The sequence below is a fragment of the Triturus cristatus genome, chromosome 12 (assembly GCF_964204655.1).
Source record: "Triturus cristatus chromosome 12, aTriCri1.1, whole genome shotgun sequence".
NCBI lineage: Eukaryota > Metazoa > Chordata > Amphibia > Caudata > Salamandridae > Triturus > Triturus cristatus.
The window spans coordinates 663,322,924-663,335,981 of NC_140595.1; the positions used below are offsets into that span (position 1 = coordinate 663,322,924).

The 13,058-nt window shown below is 40.8% G+C and overlaps 12 non-coding genes across 12 annotated transcripts; 8 read left to right on the forward strand and 4 right to left on the reverse strand.

The window, feature by feature from the left end:
- Positions 1-1,250: 1,250 nt before the first annotated feature.
- Positions 1,251-1,345, reverse strand: TRNAI-UAU (transfer RNA isoleucine (anticodon UAU)). Its single transcript has 2 exons — positions 1,308-1,345; positions 1,251-1,286 (listed from the first exon to the last, which is right to left on the reverse strand). It is a non-coding gene; the product is annotated as a tRNA-Ile (tRNA).
- Positions 1,346-1,758: 413 nt separating this feature from the next.
- Positions 1,759-1,840, forward strand: TRNAS-GCU (transfer RNA serine (anticodon GCU)). Its single transcript has one exon. It is a non-coding gene; the product is annotated as a tRNA-Ser (tRNA).
- A 589-nt stretch (positions 1,841-2,429) lies between these two features.
- Positions 2,430-2,501, forward strand: TRNAT-UGU (transfer RNA threonine (anticodon UGU)). The gene has a single exon. It is a non-coding gene; the product is annotated as a tRNA-Thr (tRNA).
- A 1,162-nt stretch (positions 2,502-3,663) lies between these two features.
- Positions 3,664-3,758, reverse strand: TRNAI-UAU (transfer RNA isoleucine (anticodon UAU)). Its single transcript has 2 exons — positions 3,721-3,758; positions 3,664-3,699 (listed from the first exon to the last, which is right to left on the reverse strand). It is a non-coding gene; the product is annotated as a tRNA-Ile (tRNA).
- Positions 3,759-4,171: 413 nt separating this feature from the next.
- TRNAS-GCU (transfer RNA serine (anticodon GCU)) lies at positions 4,172-4,253 on the forward strand. Its single transcript has one exon. It is a non-coding gene; the product is annotated as a tRNA-Ser (tRNA).
- Positions 4,254-4,840: 587 nt separating this feature from the next.
- Positions 4,841-4,912, forward strand: TRNAT-UGU (transfer RNA threonine (anticodon UGU)). Its single transcript has one exon. It is a non-coding gene; the product is annotated as a tRNA-Thr (tRNA).
- A 1,162-nt stretch (positions 4,913-6,074) lies between these two features.
- On the reverse strand, positions 6,075-6,169 carry TRNAI-UAU (transfer RNA isoleucine (anticodon UAU)). Its single transcript has 2 exons — positions 6,132-6,169; positions 6,075-6,110 (listed from the first exon to the last, which is right to left on the reverse strand). It is a non-coding gene; the product is annotated as a tRNA-Ile (tRNA).
- Positions 6,170-7,253: 1,084 nt separating this feature from the next.
- On the forward strand, positions 7,254-7,325 carry TRNAT-UGU (transfer RNA threonine (anticodon UGU)). Its single transcript has one exon. It is a non-coding gene; the product is annotated as a tRNA-Thr (tRNA).
- A 1,162-nt stretch (positions 7,326-8,487) lies between these two features.
- On the reverse strand, positions 8,488-8,582 carry TRNAI-UAU (transfer RNA isoleucine (anticodon UAU)). Its single transcript has 2 exons — positions 8,545-8,582; positions 8,488-8,523 (listed from the first exon to the last, which is right to left on the reverse strand). It is a non-coding gene; the product is annotated as a tRNA-Ile (tRNA).
- A 1,084-nt stretch (positions 8,583-9,666) lies between these two features.
- TRNAT-UGU (transfer RNA threonine (anticodon UGU)) lies at positions 9,667-9,738 on the forward strand. Its single transcript has one exon. It is a non-coding gene; the product is annotated as a tRNA-Thr (tRNA).
- Positions 9,739-11,407: 1,669 nt separating this feature from the next.
- On the forward strand, positions 11,408-11,489 carry TRNAS-GCU (transfer RNA serine (anticodon GCU)). Its single transcript has one exon. It is a non-coding gene; the product is annotated as a tRNA-Ser (tRNA).
- Positions 11,490-12,078: 589 nt separating this feature from the next.
- TRNAT-UGU (transfer RNA threonine (anticodon UGU)) lies at positions 12,079-12,150 on the forward strand. Its single transcript has one exon. It is a non-coding gene; the product is annotated as a tRNA-Thr (tRNA).
- Positions 12,151-13,058: the final 908 nt, after the last annotated feature.

Genomic DNA, 13,058 nt, shown 5'->3' on the forward strand with positions numbered 1-13,058 from the left:
ATCCTGCGTGCAGACTGGCCTTGTAGCTCAGTGGCAGACCACTGGTCTTGTAAACCAGGGGTCATGAGTTCAAGCCTCATCAGGGCCTTTTTACATGAGTCTTTCTGTATGTTGTTTTCAAGTCATTCTTCCCTGGAGTCACACCTTGCTTTAGGATTGCTTATTGCCAAGCTTCCCTTTCCTGCTTTCATATTATCAAGAAAATATCATGAAGATCATTGAATTATAAATTATTGCCTCACCCCTTCCGATCGCCTGATGAACGCCTGACAAATGCCATTCTCACCCTGCCGGGCAAAGCCAAATAAGCCATGCATATTTACAGTTCCTTTGAAAGGCAGAGCGAGGACTAGGACCTCTGTTCCGACTGAATCTGCATCCACAGAAAGGATGTTATAAGGCCCTACAAATTTCACCAAGGAGATGTGAAATTCTTCCCCCATAAAATACTTTTTTTCCCAGATACCCCGGCTCTTAGGCAAATGAGGTTACTCCTCAAAACCCCTCCCCCACTCACCATAAATATCCTTCTCTCCTGCTGTCCATTCAAATGATACAAGGTATCTTGTACATAGAGAGAAAGGGAGAATAGGCAGACTTGTGCTTCAAAAATTTGGTGACCTTGGATGGGTGGGTTGAATGAAGAAGTGAACCTGGTTTCTGGGAAAGGAGTATCGAGATGAAGATGAGGAAAAGTGAACATGGACCACATTCATAGGTTAGAGAAATACATTTAATAGGTTGAATGGTTTTGAAAAGTGAACTTCGAGCAGTAATTGTTGTTTTTTAAATTGCAAAGAAATTAAAAATGAATGTGGGATTGGAGGCACACTCTGAGCAGAAAAGCACCATAAGCTGCTATGGTGCAACTCAAGATGGTGAATAGAACCTTTAATATGATGATGTTCTTCTTTTGCTAGTTTTTTCGAGTCACCTTTTATTGTAAGTAGCTGATACAGCATTTTTTGCAGCTCTTCAGTTTATGGTTATCATGTGAGAACACTGTTTTCATCATATTTATTATTCTACAAATGTATTTTTAAATGCACTGATGTGGTGTTTGCATGAAATGCAAGATGGCACATCATGGAATGTTTAAACTGAGCATCGCGTAGGATATGTGATATTTGGCACCCAGAGGAGTAGGACACGTAGATCCTATAAGAAGTAAAGACTCTCTAGCAAGGGCCGTCCATACTCTGAGTTTAAACTTTACTTTTTGTGAAATGGTTTATGAAAAACAACACGGCTGCTCCAGGTGAGGCTCGAACTCACAACCTCGGCATGGCTCAGTGCAAGTACTGCTGTATAAGTACCGCGCGCTAACCGATTGCGCCACTGGAGCTCTCTCTTTTCACATCTCCCCAGGTGAGCCATCTACAGCTGACCAAGTAGATGACAGACACTGCTCCATCATTCACTGTGCAAGATCGACTCACATGCTAGCATGTTATCATGACTATTAAAAATACAGTCCAAACGGAATAGATTCGATAATTGTCCTATAACATATGCTCTGTCTATTCAAAACCCCATAGAATTATATCTTGACAGTTCTGACAAAGTCTAGGGGAATCTTATGAATATTTGTAATTAGCACATAGTAAGAATTTCCCAAAAATGAAATGTAGGTCCCTAATTGGGGGAAGACGTGGAATGTGAGATCTTGCCTCAGCTGATTTTTTTCTTTTTTAGGTACAGTATATTGACACTTCAGTACCTTTTGTGAAGCAAGGTTTCAGATGGGGCTGTAGGGCAGACGAGGTGGCCGAGTGGTTAAGGCGATGGACTGCTAATCCATTGTGCTCTGCACGCGTGGGTTCGAATCCCACCTTCGTCGGAAAGCCATCAGAGTCTCTTTTGATGGCCAGCATTTCTTGTAGTATAATTACACTCTCTTTCAAGACAGAGCCAGGATCCGCTAGATGGGATCATCTGACTGTTCCATTTTAACAAATATGTCAAATAAAGTGAAGTATTTTGTGCGTAATAGAAATTAGATCTTTCATGGAGTTTCCAGAGGATTGCCTTTCACTCACTCCTGGCTTATTAACCAGTTTGGATAAATAGATTGATAAGAAAGCAGCTCTTACTCCTAAAGTTTAGGCCGTCTCAAATGAATGACTGTTAACATATGTCTGCCCCACAGAGACAGATCACTTCTAATAAGTGGGTTCTCTATATGTCACTGATTGCAGACATACTAACTAGAGCTATCGGTATGGTCTTGAATGTGAAAACTCTTATTTTCTCATATGAAAATGTAGTTTTTCATACTTCCAAGAAAAGTGCCTTAAGCATGGTCTTCAATGAGTGCGCGCACGTGGACATTCATATGCAACTACGTTTCCATACAGAGTCTCAAAATCATAGATATATTCATACCTCAGTAAGAATACATGTTGCAATTTACATCCTGCGTGCAGACTGGCCTTGTAGCTCAGTGGCAGAGCACTGGTCTTGTAAACCAGGGGTCATGAGTTCAAGCCTCATCAGGGCCTTTTTACATGAGTCTTTCTGTATGTTGTTTTCAAGTCATTCTTCCCTGGAGTCACACCTTGCTTTAGGATTGCTTATTGCCAAGCTTCCCTTTCCTGCTTTCATATTATCAAGAAAATATCATGAAGATCATTGAATTATAAATTATTGCCTCACCCCTTCCGATCGCCTGACGAACGCCTGACAAACGCCATTCTCACCCTGCCGGGCAAAGCCAAATAAGCCTTCCATATTTACAGTTCCTTTGAAAGGCAGAGCAAGGACTAGGACCTCTGTTCCGACTGAATCTGCATCCACAGAAAGGATGTTATAAGGCCCTACAAATTTCACCAAGGAGATATGAAATTCTTCCCCCATAAAATACTTTTTTTCCCAGATACCCCGGCTCTTAGGCAAATGAGGTTACTCCTCAAAACCCCTCCCCCACTCACCATAAATATCCTTCTCTCCTGCTGTCCATTCAAATGATACAAGGTATCTTGTACATAGAGAGAAAGGGAGAATAGGCAGACTTGTGCTTCAAAGATTTGGTGACCTTGGATGGGTGGGTTGAATGAAGAAGTGAACCTGGTTTCTGGGAAAGGAGTATCGAGATGAAGATGAGGAAAAGTGAACATGGACCACATTCATAGGTTAGAGAAATACATTTAATAGGTTGAATGGTTTTGAAAAGTGAACTTCGAGCAGTAATTGTTGTTTTTTAAATTGCAAATAAATTAAAAATGAATGTGGGATTGGAGGCACACTCTGAGCAGAAAAGCACCATAAGCTGCTATGGTGCAACTCAAGATGGTGAATAGAACCTTTAATATGATGATGCTCTTCTTTTGCTAGTTTTTTCGAGTCACCTTTTATTGTAAGTAGCTGATACAGCATTTTTTGCAGCTCTTCAGTTTATGGTTATCATGTGAGAACACTGTTTTCATCATATTTATTATTCTACAAATGTATTTTTAAATGCACTGATGTGGTGTTTGCATGAAATGCAAGATGGCACATCATGGAATGTTTAAACTGAGCATCGCGTAGGATATGTGATATTTGGCACCCAGAGGAGTAGGACACGTAGATCCTATAAGAAGTAAAGACTCTCTAGCAAGGGCCGTCCATACTCTGAGTTTAAACTTTACTTTTTGTGAAATAGTTTATGATAAACAACACGGCTGCTCCAGGTGAGGCTCGAACTCACAACCTCGGCATGGCTCAGTGCAAGTACTGCTGTATAAGTACCGCGCGCTAACCGATTGCGCCACTGGAGCTCTCTCTTTTCACATCTCCCCAGGTGAGCCATCTACAGCTGACCAAGTAGATGACAGACACTGCTCCATCATTCACTGTGCAAGATCGACTCACATGCTAGCATGTTATCATGACTATTAAAAATACAGTCCAAACGGAATAGATTCTATAATTGTCCTATAACATATGCTCTGTCTATTCAAAACCCCATAGAATTATATCTTGACAGTTCTGACAAAGTCTAGGGGAAACTTATGAATATTTGTAATTAGCACATAGTAAGAATTTCCCAAAAATGAAATGTAGGTCCCTAATTGGGGGAAGACGTGGAATGTGAGATCTTGCCTCAGCTGTTTTTTTTCTTTTTTAGCTACAGTATATTGACACTTCAGTACCTTTTGTGAAGCAAGGTTTCAGATGGGGCTGTAGGGCAGACGAGGTGGCCGAGTGGTTAAGGCGATGGACTGCTAATCCATTGTGCTCTGCACGCGTGGGTTCGAATCCCACCTTCGTCGGAAAGCCATCAGAGTCTCTTTTGATGGCCAGCATTTCTTGTAATAATTACACTCTCTTTCAAGACAGAGCCAGGATCCGCTAGATGGGATCATCTGACTGTTCCATTTTAACAAATATGTCAAATAAAGTGAAGTATTTTGTGCGTAATAGAAATTAGATCTTTCATGGAGTTTCCAGAGGATTGCCTTTCACTCACTCCTGGCTTATTAACCAGTTTGGATAAATAGATTGATAAGAAAGCAGCTCTTACTCCTAAAGTTTAGGCCGTCTCAAATGAATGACTGTTAACATATGTCTGCCCCACAGAGACAGATCACTTCTAATAAGTGGGTTCTCTATATGTCACTGATTGCAGACATACTAACTAGAGCTATCAGTATGGTCTTGAATGTGAAAACTCTTATTTTCTCATATGAAAATGTAGTTTTTCATACTTCCAAGAAAAGTGCCTTAAGCATGGTCTTCAATGTGTGCGCGCACGTGGACATTCATATGCAACTACTTTTCCATACAGAGTCTCAAAATCATAGATATATTCATACCTCAGTAAGAATACATGTTGCAATTTACATCCTGCGTGCAGACTGGCCTTGTAGCTCAGTGGCAGAGCACTGGTCTTGTAAACCAGGGGTCATGAGTTCAAGCCTCATCAGGGCCTTTTTACATGAGTCTTTCTGTATGTTGTTTTCAAGTCATTCTTCCCTGGAGTCACACCTTGCTTTAGGATTGCTTATTGCCAAGCTTCCCTTTCCTGCTTTCATATTATCAAGAAAATATCATGAAGATCATTGAATTATAAATTATTGCCTCACCCCTTCCGATCGCCTGACGAACGCCTGACAAACGCCATTCTCACCCTGCCGGGCAAAGCCAAATAAGCCATGCATATTTACAGTTCCTTTGAAAGGCAGAGCGAGGACTAGGACCTCTGTTCCGACTGAATCTGCATCCACAGAAAGGATGTTATAAGGCCCTTCAAATTTCACCAAGGAGATGTGAAATTCTTCCCCCATAAAATACTTTTTTTCCCAGATACCCCGGCTCTTAGGCAAATGAGGTTACTCCTCAAAACCCCACCCCCACTCACCATAAATATCCTTCTCTCCTGCTGTCCATTCAAATGATACAAGGTATCTTGTACATAGAGAGAAAGGGAGAATAGGCAGACTTGTGCTTCAAAGATTTGGTGACCTTGGATGGGTGGGTTAAATGAAGAAGTGAACCTGGTTTCTGGGAAAGGAGTATCGAGATGAAGATGAGGAAAAGTGAACATGGACCACATTCATAGGTTAGAGAAATACATTTAATAGGTTGAATGGTTTTGAAAAGTGAACTTCGAGCAGTAATTGTTGTTTTTTAAATTGCAAATAAATTAAAAATGAATGTGGGATTGGAGGCACACTCTGAGCAGAAAAGCACCATAAGCTGCTATGGTGCAACTCAAGATGGTGAATAGAACCTTTAATATGATGATGCTCTTCTTTTGCTAGTTTTTTCGAGTCACCTTTTATTGTAAGTAGCTGATACAGCATTTTTTGCAGCTCTTCAGTTTATGGTTATCATGTGAGAACACTGTTTTCATCATATTTATTATTCTACAAATGTATTTTTAAATGCACTGATGTGGTGTTTGCATGAAATGCAAGATGGCACATCATGGAATGTTTAAACTGAGCATCGCGTAGGATATGTGATATTTGGCACCCAGAGGAGTAGGACACGTAGATCCTATAAGAAGTAAAGACTCTCTAGCAAGGGCCGTCCATACTCTGAGTTTAAACTTTACTTTTTGTGAAATGGTTTATGAAAAACAACACGGCTGCTCCAGGTGAGGCTCGAACTCACAACCTCGGCATGGCTCAATGCAAGTACTGCTGTATAAGTACCGCGCGCTAACCGATTGCGCCACTGGAGCTCTCTCTTTTCACATCTCCCCAGGTGAGACATCTACAGCTGACCAAGTAGATGACAGACACTGCTCCATCATTCACTGTGCAAGATCGACTCACATGCTAGCATGTTATCATGACTATTAAAAATACAGTCCAAACGGAATAGATTCTATAATTGTCCTATAACATATGCTCTGTCTATTCAAAACCCCATAGAATTATATCTTGACAGTTCTGACAAAGTCTAGGGGAATCTTATGAATATTTGTAATTAGCACATAGTAAGAATTTCCCAAAAATGAAATGTAGGTCCCTAATTGGGGGAAGACCTGGAATGTGAGATCTTGCCTCAGCTGTTTTTTTTCTTTTTTAGGCACAGTATATTGACACTTCAGTACCTTTTGTGAAGCAAGGTTTCAGATGGGGCTGTAGGGCAGACGAGGTGGCCGAGTGGTTAAGGCGATGGACTGCTAATCTATTGTGCTCTGCACGCGTGGGTTCGAATCCCACCTTCGTCGGAAAGCCATCAGAGTCTCTTTTGATGGCCAGCATTTCTTGTAGTATAATTACACTCTCTTTCAAGACAGAGCCAGGATCCGCTAGATGGGATCATCTGACTGTTCCATTTTAACAAATATGTCAAATAAAGTGAAGTATTTTGTGCGTAATAGAAATTAGATCTTTCATGGAGTTTCCAGAGGATTGCCTTTCACTCACTCCTGGCTTATTAACCAGTTTGGATAAATAGATTGATAAGAAAGCAGCTCTTACTCCTAAAGTTTAGGCCGTCTCAAATGAATGACTGTTAACATATGTCTGCCCCACAGAGACAGATCACTTCTAATAAGTGGGTTCTCTATATGTCACTGATTGCAGACATACTAACTAGAGCTATCGGTATGGTCTTGAATGTGAAAACTCTTATTTTCTCATATGAAAATGTAGTTTTTCATACTTCCAAGAAAAGTGCCTTAAGCATGGTCTTCAATGTGTGCGCGCACGTGGACATTCATATGCAACTACGTTTCCATACAGAGTCTCAAAATCATAGATATATTCATACCTCAGTAAGAATACATGTTGCAATTTACATCCTGCGTGCAGACTGGCCTTGTAGCTCAGTGGCAGAGCACTGGTCTTGTAAACCAGGGGTCATGAGTTCAAGCCTCATCAGGGCCTTTTTACATGAGTCTTTCTGTATGTTGTTTTCAAGTCATTCTTCCCTGGAGTCACACCTTGCTTTAGGATTGCTTATTGCCAAGCTTCCCTTTCCTGCTTTCATATTATCAAGAAAATATCATGAAGATCATTGAATTATAAATTATTGCCTCACCCCTTCCGATCGCCTGACGAACGCCTGACAAACGCCATTCTCACCCTGCCGGGCAAAGCCAAATAAGCCATGCATATTTACAGTTCCTTTGAAAGGCAGAGCGAGGACTAGGACCTCTGTTCCGACTGAATCTGCATCCACAGAAAGGATGTTATAAGGCCCTACAAATTTCACCAAGGAGATGTGAAATTCTTCCCCCATAAAATACTTTTTTTCCCAGATACCCCGGCTCTTAGGCAAATGAGGTTACTCCTCAAAACCCCACCCCCACTCACCATAAATATCCTTCTCTCCTGCTGTCCATTCAAATGATACAAGGTATCTTGTACATAGAGAGAAAGGGAGAATAGGCAGACTTGTGCTTCAAAGATTTGGTGACCTTGGATGGGTGGGTTGAATGAAGAAGTGAACCTGGTTTCTGGGAAAGGAGTATCGAGATGAAGATGAGGAAAAGTGAACATGGACCACATTCATAGGTTAGAGAAATACATTTAATAGGTTGAATGGTTTTGAAAAGTGAACTTCGAGCAGTAATTGTTGTTTTTTAAATTGCAAATAAATTAAAAATGAATGTGGGATTGGAGGCACACTCTGAGCAGAAAAGCACCATAAGCTGCTATGGTGCAACTCAAGATGGTGAATAGAACCTTTAATATGATGATGCTCTTCTTTTGCTAGTTTTTTCGAGTCACCTTTTATTGTAAGTAGCTGATACAGCATTTTTTGCAGCTCTTCAGTTCATGGTTATCATGTGAGAACACTGTTTTCATCATATTTATTATTCTACAAATGTATTTTTAAATGCACTGATGTGGTGTTTGCATGAAATGCAAGATGGCACATCATGGAATGTTTAAACTGAGCATCGCGTAGGATATGTGATATTTGGCACCCAGAGGAGTAGGACACGTAGATCCTATAAGAAGTAAAGACTCTCTAGCAAGGGCCGTCCATACTCTGAGTTTAAACTTTACTTTTTGTGAAATGGTTTATGAAAAACAACACGGCTGCTCCAGGTGAGGCTCGAACTCACAACCTCGGCATGGCTCAGTGCAAGTACTGCTGTATAAGTACCGCGCGCTAACCGATTGCGCCACTGGAGCTCTCCCTTTTCACATCGCCCCAGGTGAGCCATCTACAGCTGACCAAGTAGATGACAGACACTGCTCCATCATTCACTGTGCAAGATCGACTCACATGCTAGCATGTTATCATGACTATTAAAAATACAGTCCAAACGGAATAGATTCTATAATTGTCCTATAACATATGCTCTGTCTATTCAAAACCCCATAGAATTATATCTTGACAGTTCTGACAAAGTCTAGGGGAATCTTATGAATATTTGTAATTAGCACATAGTAAGAATTTCCCAAAAATGAAATGTAGGTCCCTAATTGGGGGAAGACGTGGAATGTGAGATCTTGCCTCAGCTGTTTTTTTTCTTTTTTAGGTACAGTATATTGACACTTCAGTACCTTTTGTGAAGCAAGGTTTCAGATGGGGCTGTAGGGCAGACGACGTGGCCGAGTGGTTAAGGCGATGGACTGCTAATCCATTGTGCTCTGCACGCGTGGGTTCGAATCCCACCTTTGTCGGAAAGCCATCAGAGTCTCTTTTGATGGCCAGCATTTCTTGTAGTATAATTACACTCTCTTTCAAGACAGAGCCAGGATCCGCTAGATGGGATCATCTGACTGTTCCATTTTAACAAATATGTCAAATAAAGTGAAGTATTTTGTGCGTAATAGAAATTAGATCTTTCATGGAGTTTCCAGAGGATTGCCTTTCACTCACTCCTGGCTTATTAACCAGTTTGGATAAATAGATTGATAAGAAAGCAGCTCTTACTCCTAAAGTTTAGGCCGTCTCAAATGAATGACTGTTAACATATGTCTGCCCCACAGAGACAGATCACTTCTAATAAGTGGGTTCTCTATATGTCACTGATTGCAGACATACTAACTAGAGCTATCGGTATGGTCTTGAATGTGAAAACTCTTATTTTCTCATATGAAAATGTAGTTTTTCATACTTCCAAGAAAAGTGCCTTAAGCATGGTCTTCAATGTGTGCGCGCACGTGGACATTCATATGCAACTAAGTTTCCATACAGAGTCTCAAAATCATAGATATATTCATACCTCAGTAAGAATACATGTTGCAATTTACAACCTGCGTGCAGACTGGCCTTGTAGCTCAGTGGCAGAGCACTGGTCTTGTAAACCAGGGGTCATGAGTTCAAGCCTCATCAGGGCCTTTTTACATGAGTCTTTCTGTATGTTGTTTTCAAGTCATTCTTCCCTGGAGTCACACCTTGCTTTAGGATTGCTTATTGCCAAGCTTCCCTTTCCTGCTTTCATATTATCAAGAAAATATCATGAAGATCATTGAATTATAAATTATTGCCTCACCCCTTCCGATCGCCTGACGAACGCCTGACAAACGCCATTCTCACCCTGCCGGGCAAAGCCAAATAAGCCTTCCATATTTACAGTTCCTTTGAAAGGCAGAGCGAGGACTAGGACCTCTGTTCCGACTGAATCTGCATCCACAGAAAGGATGTTATAAGGCCCTACAAATTTCACCAAGGAGATGTGAAATTCTTCCCCCATAAAATACTTTTTTTCCCAGATACCCCGGCTCTTAGGCAAATGAGGATACTCCTCAAAACCCCTCCCCCACTCACCATAAATATCCTTCTCTCCTGCTGTCCATTCAAATGATACAAGGTATCTTGTACATAGAGAGAAAGGGAGAATAGGCAGACTTGTGCTTCAAAGATTTGGTGACCTGGATGGGTGGGTTGAATGAAGAAGTGAACCTGGTTTCTGGGAAAGGAGTATCGAGATGAAGATGAGGAAAAGTGAACATGGACCACATTCATAGGTTAGAGAAATACATTTAATAGGTTGAATGGTTTTGAAAAGTGAACTTCGAGCAGTAATTGTTGTTTTTTAAATTGCAAATAAATTAAAAATGAATGTGGGATTGGAGGCACACTCTGAGCAGAAAAGCACCATAAGCTGCTATGGTGCAACTCAAGATGGTGAATAGAACCTTTAATATGATGATGCTCTTCTTTTGCTAGTTTTTTCGAGTCACCTTTTATTGTAAGTAGCTGATACAGCATTTTTTGCAGCTCTTCAGTTTATGGTTATCATGTGAGAACACTGTTTTCATCATATTTATTATTCTACAAATGTATTTTTAAATGCACTGATGTGGTGTTTGCATGAAATGCAAGATGGCACATCATGGAATGTTTAAACTGAGCATCGCGTAGGATATGTGATATTTGGCACCCAGAGGAGTAGGACACTTAGATCCTATAAGAAGTAAAGACTCTCTAGCAAGGGCCGTCCATACTCTGAGTTTAAACTTTACTTTTTGTGAAATGGTTTATGAAAAACAACACGGCTGCTCCAGGTGAGGCTCGAACTCACAACCTCGGCATGGCTCAGTGCAAGTACTGCTGTATAAGTACCGCGCGCTAACCGATTGGGCCACTGGAGCTCTCTCTTTTCACATCTCCCCAGGTGAGCCATCTACAGCTGACCAAGTAGATGACAGACACTGCTCCATCATTCACTGTGCAAGATCGACTCACATGCTAGCATGTTATCATGACTATTAAAAATACAGTCCAAACGGAATAGATTCTATAATTGTCCTATAACATATGCTCTGTCTATTCAAAACCCCATAGAATTATATCTTGACAGTTCTGACAAAGTCTAGGGGAATCTTATGAATATTTTTAATTAGCACATAGTAAGAATTTCCCAAAAATGAAATGTAGGTCCCTAATTGGGGGAAGACGTGGAATGTGAGATCTTGCCTCAGCTGTTTTTTTTCTTTTTTAGGTACAGTATATTGACACTTCAGTACCTTTTGTGAAGCAAGGTTTCAGATGGGGCTGTAGGGCAGACGAGGTGGCCGAGTGGTTAAGGCGATGGACTGCTAATCCATTGTGCTCTGCACGCGTGGGTTCGAATCCCACCTTCGTCGGAAAGCCATCAGAGTCTCTTTTGATGGCCAGCATTTCTTGTAGTATAATTACACTCTCTTTCAAGACAGAGCCAGGATCCGCTAGATGGGATCATCTGACTGTTCCATTTTAACAAATATGTCAAATAAAGTGAAGTATTTTGTGCGTAATAGAAATTAGATCTTTCATGGAGTTTCCAGAGGATTGCCTTTCACTCACTCCTGGCTTATTAACCAGTTTGGATAAATAGATTGATAAGAAATCAGCTCTTACTCCTAAAGTTTAGGCCGTCTCAAATGAATGACTGTTAACATATGTCTGCCCCACAGAGACAGATCACTTCTAATAAGTGGGTTCTCTATATGTCACTGATTGCAGACATACTAACTAGAGCTATCGGTATGGTCTTGAATGTGAAAACTCTTATTTTCTCATATGAAAATGTAGTTTTTCATACTTCCAAGAAAAGTGCCTTAAGCATGGTCTTCAATGAGTGCGCGCACGTGGACATTCATATGCAACTACGTTTCCATACAGAGTCTCAAAATCATAGATATATTCATACCTCAGTAAGAATACATGTTGCAATTTACATCCTGCGTGCAGACTGGCCTTGTAGCTCAGTGGCAGAGCACTGGTCTTGTAAACCAGGGGTCATGAGTTCAAGCCTCATCAGGGCCTTTTTACATGAGTCTTTCTGTATGTTGTTTTCAAGTCATTCTTCCCTGGAGTCACACCTTGCTTTAGGATTGCTTATTGCCAAGCTTCCCTTTCCTGCTTTCATATTATCAAGAAAATATCATGAAGATCATTGAATTATAAATTATTGCCTCACCCCTTCCGATCGCCTGACGAACGCCTGACAAACGCCATTCTCACCCTGCCGGGCAAAGCCAAATAAGCCTTCCATATTTACAGTTCCTTTGAAAGGCAGAGCGAGGACTAGGACCTCTGTTCCGACTGAATCTGCATCCACAGAAAGGATGTTATAAGGCCCTACAAATTTCACCAAGGAGATATGAAATTCTTCCCCCATAAAATACTTTTTTTCCCAGATACCCCGGCTCTTAGGCAAATGAGGTTACTCCTCAAAACCCCTCCCCCACTCACCATAAATATCCTTCTCTCCTGCTGTCCATTCAAATGATACAAGGTATCTTGTACATAGAGAGAAAGGGAGAATAGGCAGACTTGTGCTTCAAAGATTTGGTGACCTTGGATGGGTGGGTTGAATGAAGAAGTGAACCTGGTTTCTGGGAAAGGAGTATCGAGATGAAGATGAGGAAAAGTGAACATGGACCACATTCATAGGTTAGAGAAATACATTTAATAGGTTGAATGGTTTTGAAAAGTGAACTTCGAGCAGTAATTGTTGTTTTTGAAATTGCAAATAAATTAAAAATGAATGTGGGATTGGAGGCACACTCTGAGCAGAAAAGCACCATAAGCTGCTATGGTGCAACTCAAGATGGTGAATAGAACCTTTAATATGATGATGCTCTTCTTTTGCTAGTTTTTTCGAGTCACCTTTTATTGTAAGTAGCTGATACAGCATTTTTTGCAGCTCTTCAGTTTATGGTTATCATGTG